The following is an 11130-nucleotide window of genomic DNA, read 5'->3' on the forward strand; positions in this document are numbered from 1 at the left end:
TTTGTCTCCAGAAAAAGAAATATTGCCTACAGATTTTACAAATTCTCCAACAAAGATGTATTAGAATAAGTGATTCAGGTGAGTTTAGTTGATATTTAAATTTTAAATGCTAAAGATTAGCAGCTAGAGTAACTGTTGTAAGCAAACCAGTTATGGTACCAGTGTTACAATATCTGTTTAATGCATGAAAAATTATATTATATTAAAGCTGTTTACATCCATCTATTGAAGACAATATGAAAAAATGTGAACTTACACACTTAGACAACCAAATTTTTTTGATTCCATATTTAAATCGAAAATAATAAAAGAATTAAAAAAATGAAAGCAATACAACATTCTCTCAAAATATGTGGCTATTATTTTAATAGCACTGTCACCACTGAGTTTCCATGTCCATTATTCCATGCTTGCATGAGGAAAACTGCCAATACTCACCAGTTTTCAAACAAGATAATAATCCCCAACAACAAACAGCCCAGACACAGCTATATGGAAAACTGAAAACAAATCAAGAAACCCAGGAATGTTTCCACAATATGCTGCAAACAAAAGATACCATCTGTATGATGGCTTTTGTTTACAATCAGTGAACACACTTGAAAATGAGGGGAAATATAAACTCATTTACACACACATATACATACATGTGTTTAAGTGATCCATCAGGGACAGTTGCAGGGGTGTTCAAAATATCTCATGATGTAGAATACAAGATTACCATCAGAATAGTTAACAAAGCTATACAAGAAGGTGATCCCATGATAGGCATAGCAACATCATTGTTAGTGTAGCGTGCAGCCATTCATGTAGCGTGACGCCAATTCATAACAGCCAGCAGCTGATTGTAGCATGCAGCCATTCATGTAGCATGGCGCAAATTCATAACAGCCGGCAATATGATGTAATGTTCTATTGCCGAGAAAATATGATTGTCGTTTTCCCATTGGTTGAAATAACTGCTCATATTTGAATTCTGAAAATTAGTAAAAGAATATTTTTATGCAATTTCAATTCTTAAATGTCAAGTTGAGCAGTTATAAAAACCCTGGATTTTGGGGAAAACTTTAGTGTCTGTGATTGTCTAAATGAATCCTCGTCACCCAAATCCAGAGTAATGACTGTTACTATGAGAAATACTCTTTAAAAGTCCAACACCTATTTTGATTGTCGTGTTTCATTGGTTAAGCCTAAGAATTAGCTAGAAAAATAATATACACCTAAATGTATATAAATAAACTATGTAAAATGATATCTCATCTTTCTTCAATTCTTCCTAACCTGTTTAACATATTTAATTCTGTTTAATAATCTGTAATGTTTTTTTATAGCGGTAGGTAATAAGGACACGATTTTCAACATACATTTTCATAAGACATATAGGTGTACATTAGTGTCTGTACAAGACTTACGCTAACATGATGTACATTTTAACTTGGGAGATAATACTTATTGATATCCTTTACAAGTTAAGGGACGGCTTTATCAATATCAACTTCCACTCAAGACAATATAAATATACACTCGTAAATGAGTGTAAAATAAGCAGCCTTAAAATAATGATTATTTCAACTACTATAACTGTTGCAGAAAAACTAGTGACTACCAATAAAACCATTATATTAGCAATGAAGGCAATAGAGATACTTTAAAGAGATGAAATTATAGAGGAATAACTATTCAATCAGGTTATGCAGATCAGAAAGATATTCATAGCACAACTGATCCATGATATAGTAAAGTGACATGAGATGCAATTTGGCTTTTTGCCTGGAAGAGGTACACAGGTTTAATCTTGCTAGTGAAACAACTGCAAGAGAAATACTTGGTTTAGAGTAAACCACTATTCTTTGCATTCATTGACAGGGTGCCACATTCAGTTATTTGGTGGTCTCTAAGAAAACTAAGCTAAATGAATGGCTTGTGCAGGCTGTATAAGCTTTGTACCAAGACATAGTAAGTGCAAGTGAACAATGAATTCATTTTTGATGATAGGAGTCCACCATGATTCAGTCCTCAATCTTCTATTCATCTTAGTTCTACACACCATCACAGAGGTGTTTCAAATTGGATGTCCACAGAAACTCCTCAATGTTGATGATCTAGTTCTCATAGCTGAATCCATTGTAGAATTAGAAAGGAAATCCCAAACATGGAAGCTGAACCTAGCATTGAGATATTTCAAAATAAACTTAGCAAACATTAAGGTTTTAGTAAGCAAGGAAAAAGTCAGGATCCTGGTATCTTCAGGGAAATGGCTTTGCTTAATAAGCAGAAAAGGGATGGGTATTAACTCTATATATTGTACTCATTGTAAGCTATGGACACACAAGAGGTATAGTGGAATTACAGTATGTGACACATACAGGAGCAATACATACTATGAGCATGAGAGAAATATTTTCTCTTAAAAGCTAAATGGCGAACTAAAAGTTGTCAACAGTTTTTGTTACCTAAAAAATGTAATTGGCAGGGAAGGTGGTTGTTCCAAAAGTATATCAACCAAGGTAAGAACAAGTTAGAAAAGTTCAGGAAGCTACAACTGCTGCTGGTAACAAAAGTCTTTTCCATCAGAGTGAAGGGCAGATTGTAAGATGCTTGTGTTAAAAATGCAAAGTTGCAGGGCAGTGAGATATGAGCCTTGAATACCTAGATATACAATGTAAGTGTGCTTGAACGACAAAGTACAAAATGTATTGAGAGAAAAATTAGGAATCAGATGTAGTGTACAAAAAGACTGTGCTGGTATGAACATGTGATGCATATGAATGAAGACAATCTATCATAATAATGAGCTTGTTTGTAAGTTTGCCCAAAATCACGCAATAAAGGAGTAGAAGAGCTAAGTAAGAGCAAAAAAAAAGACAAGACAAAATGGTAATAACAATGAGAGAGGGAGTGGTATGAAACAGCACCTCACGCTCTCTCTCTCTCTCTCACTTTATTGGTGAACGCTGCCTCTCTCTTTCTCTATCTATCTAAAAACGCACACACGCACTCTCTCTCTCTCTCTCTATCTATCTACATATGCAGATACACACACACACACACACTCACTCTCTCTACAACATTTTCATTTTTATTTGAGGAATGCTGATGTTTTTTTTCTTCTTTTTCTGGTAAACATTAATAACAATATATTAAAAAAAAGCAAATAATTGGACCTCAAAATTATCATTTCTGTATCTCTATGGATGTTTGACTATTCTGGAAGATTTTTCTGCTCAAAAAGTTGCAAACTTAATAGAATATAAGATAAGTAAATAAGGAGTAATTTTTAAGTCATAAATATTATCTATTGGACCTCTTACCCAATTTCCTCCTGGAGCCATTCCCCAACACCCAGCATCACAATAACTGTAGTATTCTGCTGCAGTAATTACATGTGAGCAGAACTGCATACTACAACAGTGTTCCCAGATAACACTTATCTTTCTTACTACCCAAAACTATTTTACTTGATATCCAACCTTTATTCATTATATTATCCTTCTCCATCCACATTTTACAGTAGTCACTCTCTTGAGACACTCTGCTCAACCACTATTCATATTTCACTCTCCTCATATACTACACCTGCCTGACTCTTCACTCTTGCGCAACTTACCAAACCACACGTTATCTCACTTTCTCCCATCCTTCCCTTCTCTACTCTACCATTATATTCAACTGCGCTTCATTCTTTTCTGCACTGTCACCTCCTACTCTCCAGCTACCTGCCTCGACTCATGTATTATTGATAATCCTTATCCCTTATACATTATTAACTATATCCACTACTCAACCCTACCCAATATCAAAGTCATCATCTACTTTTTTTTCTACCTGCCTTCCAATTTATACTACATCCTTCAATACTTGTTCTTCTGTTCTTCATTATATTCACCCTTCACCTGTTCCCCACTTCTAACCAACTCTCATTTTTCCCATACACTCTTGCACTTCTACCTACCCACATTTTGTCCTTCTGTCGCACCTCACTTCTATTTATCTGGTACATAGAGTCCAATGACAACTCATCACCACTATTTTAATTTCTCATTCCAGCTCCACCCCAGTTACTCCTACCCTCTTATCAAATTCATTTGCAATTTTAATTGCTTCCCCTTTTCTAGATTTTACTGGTACTTTTCCTTGAGTGATTGTCAATAATAGAAGGGCACCAACCACACTAAAATAATTTGCTAGTCATCTTAATGCTGAAACCATCATCCTCTTCATTAGCCCCACCTACAGCCATCATCTTAACAGCACTGACACACCTCCCTTGCTTGTGAACATCTCACATCCTTCAAGTCCTCCCACCCAGCTTTGGAATTCACATTTACCATCTCTAAACCCCTCTTAACTTCTTAGATGCCTACATTTTCATTGACCCTGACATTTCTCCAACTCCATCTGTTACAAACCTGCTAACTAACATTTTACTTTTTTCCCTACATTAAATCAACTATCTCATATCCTTTCAGAACAATCTTTCCTTTCTTTCAGAGGTGATTGCATCCTACATGATGTATGGTCCACAGTTCCTTCATTTCGTACAATATCTAATCTGGATCCTCTACATGTTCTCACTCTTAAGTCCATAATAATGCCACTCTGTACAACCCCAGGCCTAAGTTGCTGATTAGTTAGTTCACTTGCACTGCCAAGAATGTCACATTAAATACCAACTTTGTGGTTTCTTATATGTAAGTGAAACTAGATAAATGTTTGCTCATTGATTTAAGCTGCAATTTGCTAGACATGCAAAGCAACAATGAAGGATAACCAAAACTCATTGCATATCACTCCCAGCACCTCAGTCATCTGGTTTCTTCAGGAACGAAGATTGACCTTCCAGTTAGGGATGGCTTTTCCTGCAGGAACAATATCTGAGTAGTTTTCCTTCGATATCCATCTAACTATTGTCTTCATAAAAGCTTGCCCAGCCTCACTGCCACCTACTCACACATTCTTTGCTTCTTAATTCTACTACTTATCCACTCCTCCTCTTCCTCATTATCGACTCATAATTTCATGATTGCTATAGATCACCTCACTGTACATGATTAACTGTCACTCCTCACCTATTTCTGCCAGAAACCACATGTACAGACTTTGCACTTTTGTTCCCATTTTTGTTTACCATAACCACTTGATATTACATGTAATCTCATTTATTCCCTAATTCTTTCAAATCTGTTTTTTCTTCATCCTAATAAAGTACTTTATGCTTGAAATGTTGAAGCTCCTTTCTTTTCCTTGCAGTATAATCACTTTCTACTTTTGTTGTGGATGAAAGCTGATGTTGTGTAGCCCTAGGTTAGGTCTAATCAACCAGACCCATGTGATGAAGGTAATTAGGCAAAGTAGGTTCAACCCACATAAGTTTTTCTACTTATACCTTGTCTCCACCATGTTGAGAACCATACTGTACACTCTGATGAACAGAACTGAATTGCATAAGGTACATGTGATAGTCTGTACATGCTAGTCTCTCTTGCAGATTCTGGTGGTGACCACAGGCAGATGCACAAAACAGACTAGGTCAGAGAGTGATAGTTTCTATAGTTGATGATGGAGAGCAATATATAAAAATAAAATTATTCCAATAGGTTGTGGACAATCTATGAAATCTTCAAATAGTGTACTTTAGAACAATTTAGCTAGAAGCAAACAACAAATTTAATGTAACACTGTAAGGTAACAAAATGCTCAGCAATTTTACAGACCTGCCACAGCTTACAAAAAATGAGTTGTCATGCTTACTTACAACTAGATGGAGAGAGTACAGACCAAAATGATCTCTAACCTTACTGTCCAATGAACTTAGCCATCTGAAATCTTAGAATATAAGTTAACTTAGTCAAAATAACAAGCAAATTTCCTCTATCTATAAAGAGATTATAGTTTCCTTCCCAGCAACCCATGACCAACAGATTATACTGAGTGGAGTTCTGGATACACAGCACAACTTTCTAATGGCACTTTTATATCAATTGTTTCAATGAGAGATCTTCTGGACATCATTAACTCTTTAGCATTTAAACCAACCATATCTGACCAAAATATTCTTCCTGTTATATATTCAAAGTGGATAGATCCAGCCTCTCACATCTACCCTACAATGTTAGTCTAAAAAATATGCAGTCACTTGATCAAAATTATAAAGCTACAAGATGATACAGGATAAATTCAAAACAATGTGAATAAATAAGCATTACATTTGATAGAATAATCTGAATGCTAAAGGGTTAAAGTATTGTGACAGGAGTAATTATTAAATGGAGGAAAAGGTTTCTTCAGGAGCCAACACTGTGGAGAGTAAAAAATATGAAGAATTAATTTACCTTCCAGGTAAATTCTTAGCAATTTCAGCCCAACGATTTCCATGAGTTTTATGCAACCGATAAATTATACTGTCTTCTTCTTCAGTCCAAGCAGTTTTCTTGATAGCAGGATTCAAATGATTGTGCCACCTAGAAATAAATATTTTGTCAGAAGTTCAACTCACCTTGTTAGTATATTTCTAGACAGAATATACAATAAATTTCAATTCAGTTGTGTGTACATAAATTTTGTTTATTTACATATTAAACCATTAAGTTTTCATTATAACTTTTGTCATGACAGCTAAAATTTTGTGCTTTGGATCCGAGTTAATTTATGCAAGGAAGCTGCATTTTATTGATTTAAACCCTTTCATTACTAACCCGGCCGTAGCCAGCCGAAAAATTTTTTGGTTCATAGCTGGCTGAGAGTACCCATTGTTATTTAAATGTAAATTTGAACCCAAATCTCATTAGTACATTCATTAAAACACCTGATTTCACTTTGCAAACAGTTGAGTTATTGTATCCGACATTGTTTGGCGTGATATTTGAACCCAGTGAATTTTGGAAGATTTTTTTTCCACATTTTTTTGAGCGTTAATTTTTTGAACTTTGAAGATGGAGAGAAGTTTCATGCTATCAAGCAGTGATTCCGAATTTGAAGGCTTTTCAACAGAAGATATGGAGATATCGAAGAAAAGAATGAATAAGCGACAAAAGCACGTGGTGAACGATAATGAATCGGATATTTCTGTATCCAAAACTGAAAGCAGTGATGGCGACAGCAAGGATGATTTTTACACCAGAATGGAGTAAAGATTTTTTTAATATTTTTATTAACAATTTTTCTGAGGAGACAGGGTCTAGGAAGCGAAACCTTTAGACTTCTTTTTCTTATTTTTTCCAGCATGCTTGTTTGAAATGATTACTGCGGAAACAAACCGGAAAAAAAGATAGCATGTGAGAGACACTAGCAGTACCCCCAGTACGTGGAGAACCAAGCTTTGATCCCTTATTTAAAATAAGACCCCTCATCGATTGCGTTCAAAATGCATATAAAACATTTTACAAGCCTGAGAGATACTTATCCGTCGATGAGGGCATGGTGGGGTATAAAGGAAGAGTATGCTTCCGACAGTATATGCCAGGAAAGCCAACAAAACGGGGGGTCAAAGTTTGGAAAATTTGTGAGGCAAATACTGGGTACTGCTGTGGATTTAGCTTTTATACAGGGAAAAGAGACAATAATGTTAGTCAGCATGGCCTAGGGTACAATGTGGTCTCGAATTTATCACGTCCATACCATAACTAGGGCGGTCAAACTAAAGCATTTGACCCGGTGACAAAAATTTAAAAAATATTAGTCTGATAGGTGTAAAACAACTCGCTGGGAACGAATATGAAGGAAAAAGTGAACGGGGTGGGTGGGGAGAGTGCTTGGAACATTCACAATGTTCCGAGACACCTCACCGGAGCCAAGAAACAAAAGAAAAATAGTGTAACAGATGTAAAACGACTTGCTCTGAAAAAATATCAAGAACACACACACACACACACACACACACATATATATATATATAACATTAGTCTAAATTCATGATTATTTTAGAATTTAATTGAAACTCATGAGGGGTGTATTTTGGTCAGAAATATAGTAACGAAAGAGTTAATATATTGTTATCATGAACTTTTTACCATACAATTTCAGCTACATGAATGAGTTTTTCCTTCTCACTCATGTTTTCTAAAATCATGCACACTGTCAAACTTGGTAGAAAATTCCAAAGACCTATTTGAAGGTTCTTCTCTCCCACAATACGTAAAAAAGAACGAAAATACTTTTTGTTGAGTCTGGGAATGAGGGTTCATTATGCCATTAAAATACAAACACTGGTTCTATTTCACTTATTATTATTAGTCAAGTAGGTAACCATTTAACTAATTAACTATCGATTGTTTAATAAATTATTTAGTCAATCATTCTGCTAGGTTCATTAGCAATCCTTCATTCCCAATCAACTTCATCAATGCCATGCCCTCTCTATTCCAAGTTTCTCTTAAGTATGTGTCTCTTTCTTCTAGTTTACAGGTCTTATATTTATAGCAAAGTGAGAACATCTCAAACTTGAAGCATGCCTGGAGTGGAGAAGTCAGGTCATTCATGAAGTTGCAAATGGCAGCAAAAAGACTTTGATGAACCTAGCTGACTTAGTGGTGGAAAGATTAATGAAACAATCAGTAAATTAATTGATAAACTGCTAATAAATTGACTCATAATAATATTTCAAAAAGGCGGTGCTCCAGCATGGCCACAGTCAAATGACTGAAACAAGTAAAAGAGTAAAAGAGTAAAAGAGGTAAATCATTAGTTTTAAATCCCTGAACGAGAAGTAAGTAGTAGCAGTACTACAGAGTAAAATCTATTTGCCAACATAAATTAGCAGTCCTGATTAGGATAAAGTTACCTTTTTAAGTCCCAGGAAAATATCTTTTCCAGCTGGCTACTGACACACAACTGCGTCCTTGTACCTCAAATAAGGGAACTAATGTCCCTACTCAGCCATAACCCTTTCGTTACTGTATTTATTTTGAGATGCTCTGTGTTTCTTTCAATTACTTTATATATAACAAAGAATTTAGTAAAATAACTTAGTTATTATTCAGCTAATGTTAGAAACATAAATTGTGACTAAGGTTTGATGGAAGATTTTAATTCAAAACTTATGAAAACAAAACATTTGTACTCAGAGCCAGAGCTGGTTTCAGCTGGGTTGGTAACGAAAGGGTTAAACAGTGCCTGCAGACCATGGTTTCTAGATCATTTCCCTTCACCGTTGGCTAGAGTTGACAGTATATACCTCAAACAAGGCCTAATGCTGCCATCTCTAGCCAACGGTTATCCTGTGCCAATGAAGAGAAATAATCCAGAAACCATAGTCTGCAGGTACCACTTGAAGCTGAATGGGGACATTAGCTCTCTTGTTTGAGGTACAAGGATGCAGCTGTGTGTCGGTAGCCAGCTAGAAAAGATGTTTTCCTGGGTCTAAAAAAAAGTAACACAGTCCTAAACGGGACTGCCAATTTACATTTGGCAAATAGATTTTACTCAATAATATTTCACTTTTATTATAAATGATAAATTGACTAATAATAATAAAGTGAAACCAGAGGGTGTTTGCTACTGGCATAATGACCCTCCCAAGATACAAAAAAAAATAATAATAACTGTTCCAATATTAAAACTCATATCAAGAATCTAGCAAACCAAATTTCAGAAACAAAGTAGCAAAGTATTAAATACTCTAACACTGATGCACTGGATTCTGTACTTTATCGCTCCTAGTGTAAACGACGAATTATCCGGCATTAAAGAAGGCCCGAAGCATGAAATACAGTCTGTTCAAAAAGTCTCTCCGCAGTGAATTTTTTTTCAACCTGAGTCTTCAAGTGTCAGATTCTCCAAGTTGTATTTCAAAAGATGTGTAGAAGAGTCAACTCATGTATTGAAAATGAAGGACGACACTTTTAACACCTCTTAGAAGGTTTTTTAAAGTTTTGTAAAGTCTAATATATTTTTTTGTAGTCTTATACCATCTTAGAAATATTTATTTTGTGATGATGATGATGATGATAATTTTTCCCTGAAGCAGTACCAAGCAGTGGCTCTCATGGCTCCTGATCTCAACAGATTGGAAGTGTTATCTTGCACATTGTTTTGTCTTAGTATAAAAGATAGGCTACAGTAAATATTGTGCTCAATACCACAGATTTGCTTGTCAGTTGTTTGACCTTAAACAGTCAAGCATGTCCTCTAGTGGCTGGCGATATGTGCATCTCTGACCACGACCAGGAGTATTGGGGGAGCATCATAGTCATGTGTTGAGAGGAATTCTTTGGGGTTTTGATAATTCACTTTTGGAAACATGGGTGTTTCGTTCAACATCCTTAAACAGCCCTTATTCAGGGACTGTTTAAGCGGGATGGGCTACTCGACCTGAAGATAATTCTAACTGGGACCCACCTGCAAGGTCATGCACTGTTTAGCTTCATATGAGATCACCATGCTGCGCACATATGGGTGTGATGCATGTGCCTGGTGTACCCTTTTCAGAAGGGTAGTCATGATGGGTATACTGGGCTTTGTATATTTGTACCCCAGTGTCACTTTGATGGGATGCATTAATAATAATAATAATAATAATAATAATAACAATAATAATAGTCGCAGCAGTAGTATATATATATCATTGCCGTGGCACTCCGTTGGTTATGACGACAAGGGTTCCAATTGATCTGATCAATGGAACAGCCTGCTCGACAAATTAACGTGCAAGTGGTTGAGCACTCCACAGACACGTGTACCCTCTACATAGTTCTCAGGGAGATTCAGCATGACACCGAGTGTGACAAGGCTAGCCCTTTGAAATACGAGTACAACAGAAACAAGAAGAAAGAGAGAAAGTTGTGGTGAAAGAGTACAGCAGGGTTCGCCACCACCCCCTGCCGGAGTCTCGTGGGGCTTTAGGTGTTTTTGCTCAATAAACACTCACAACACACGGCCTGGGAATCAAAACCACGAGTCCAAGGCCCAAACCACTGGGCCATTGCACCTCCACGATATATGTATATGTATGTATATATATATATATATATATATATATATGTACATACCTACATCTATATGTATACATACATGCATATATGGGTACAGGACATCAAAAAAATGTTAAACACAATGAGAAACGAAAAACAAAAACAAAAACGAAAACAGAAAACGAACATTTTTCAAACAACGAAAAAAAAACAGAGAAACGAG

The 11130-nt window shown here is 35.9% G+C and overlaps 1 protein-coding gene across 2 annotated transcripts in view; it reads right to left on the bottom strand.

Annotated features, from left to right (window-relative positions):
- LOC106883872 (myb protein) overlaps window positions 1–11130 on the bottom strand; it is a 161502-nt gene that overhangs the window by 129993 nt on the left and 20379 nt on the right. For both annotated transcript variants that reach the window (XM_052973208.1, XM_052973207.1), the window contains exon 3: window positions 6333–6461. The gene's annotated coding sequence lies outside the window, so the exon portion shown is untranslated. The remainder of the gene's footprint in view (window positions 1–6332; window positions 6462–11130) is intronic.

Source organism: Octopus bimaculoides, chromosome 15, assembly GCF_001194135.2.
Source record: "Octopus bimaculoides isolate UCB-OBI-ISO-001 chromosome 15, ASM119413v2, whole genome shotgun sequence".
NCBI lineage: Eukaryota > Metazoa > Mollusca > Cephalopoda > Octopoda > Octopodidae > Octopus > Octopus bimaculoides.